The 1,683-nt window shown below is 48.9% G+C and overlaps 1 non-coding gene across 1 annotated transcript; it reads left to right on the top strand.

Annotated features, from left to right (window-relative positions):
• The first annotated feature begins 473 nt into the window (after positions 1-473).
• Positions 474-555, top strand: TRNAS-AGA. The gene has a single exon. It is a non-coding gene; the product is annotated as a tRNA-Ser (tRNA).
• The last annotated feature ends 1,128 nt before the right edge of the window (positions 556-1,683 follow it).

Genomic DNA, 1,683 nt, shown 5'->3' with positions numbered 1-1,683 from the left:
TCAGGCATTCCGGTGTTTCCCTTCCCTTTTTGGGTGTCGGGTGAGTGGAGTGACCGACAGGATCATCCTGGTGTTCTCAACTTTGGAAAGGGGACCACTCTCCTTTGCCAGTTTTCCGCTCCAGCGGGGTGCTGATCTTTCAGGGCCGCCGTGGCTTGCCGTGGAGCTTGGGGGACACTAGAAATGGGGTGCTTCCCTCCAGGTCACAACTACCCATAGCAGCGTGGCTCAGTGGAAAGAGCCCGGGCTTTGGAGTCAGAGGTCATGGGTTCAAATTCCAGCTCCGCCAACTGTCAGTTGTGTGACTTTGGGCAAGTCACTTAACTTCTCTGGGCCTCAGTTCCCTCATCTGTAAAATGGGGATTAAGACTGTGAGCCCCCCGTGGGACAACCTGATCACCTTGTAACCTCCCCAGTGCTTAGAACAGTGCTTTGCACATAATAAGCGCTTAATAAATACCATCATTATGGCTGTAGTAGTGGCCTAATAGTTAAGGCGATGGACTAGAAATCCATTGGGGTTTCCTCACGCAGGTTCGAATCCTGCTGATTACACTTGCTTTTTGCTTAGAAGCAGCATGGCTCAGTGGAAAGAGCCCGGGCTTTGGAGTCAGAGGTCATGGGTTCGAATCCCGGCTCTGCCACTTGTCAGTTGTGTGACTTTGGGCCAGTCACTTCACTTCTCTGGGCCTCAGTCCCCTCATCTGGAAAATGGGGATGAAGACCATGAGCCCCACGGGGGACAACCTGATCACCTTGTAACCTCCCCACCGCTTAGAACAGTGCTTTGCACACAGTAAGCGCTTAACAAATACCAACATTATTATTCTTTTAGACTGTGAGCCCACTGTTGGGTAGGGACTGTCTCTATATGTTGCCAACTTGTACTTCCCAAGCGCTTAGTACAGTGCTCTGCACACAGTAAGCGCTCAATAAATACGATTGATGATGATGATGACCCCTAAAATGATCAGCGAAAGGGAACGTTCCCGTTCTCAACAGCAGGCCATTCGTTTTGTGCTATTTGTTACGTGCTTTCTGTGTGGCACACACTACGCTCAGTGCAGTGCTTAGAACAGTGCTTGGCACATAGTAAGTGCTAACAAATATCATAATTATTATTATTATTATACAAGTGAACCCAGCTGTGGGGCCCACAGCCTAAGTAGGAGGGAGAACAGGTACTGAATCTGTTTTGCAGTTGAGGAAACCAAGGCGCAGAGAAGCAAAGTGATTTCCCCAAGGTCACACATCTGGCAAGGAGCAGGATCAGAACCCAGGTCCTCTGGGCCCCCGGCCCAGTGTCTTTCCACTGGGCCAAGCCACTTCCCAGTTCATTCTGCTAATGTAGTTCACTCCGCCATCGCATCAACCGATGAGTGGTATTTATTGAGGGCTATCTTTGTGCAGGGCGCTTGGGAGAGTCCAATACAACAGAGCTGGTAATCATGTTCTCTGGTCATGAGGTGAGGAGTTCAGTCAGTAGATCTATCTATCTACCTATATTAATGTCTGTCTTCTCCTTTAGACTTCAAGCTCATTGGGGCAGGAATGTGTGTGCTTGTTGTTATATTGGACTCTCCCAAGCGCTTAGTACAATACTTTGCATACAGTAAGCACTCAATAAATACGATTAAATGAACACTCAGCTGTCATTAAGAGCACCAGATGGGGGGTGGCAAA

The sequence above is a fragment of the Tachyglossus aculeatus genome, chromosome 6, assembly GCF_015852505.1.
Source record: "Tachyglossus aculeatus isolate mTacAcu1 chromosome 6, mTacAcu1.pri, whole genome shotgun sequence".
Lineage (NCBI taxonomy): Eukaryota > Metazoa > Chordata > Mammalia > Monotremata > Tachyglossidae > Tachyglossus > Tachyglossus aculeatus.
This window is presented reverse-complemented; position numbering and strand designations above follow the sequence as displayed.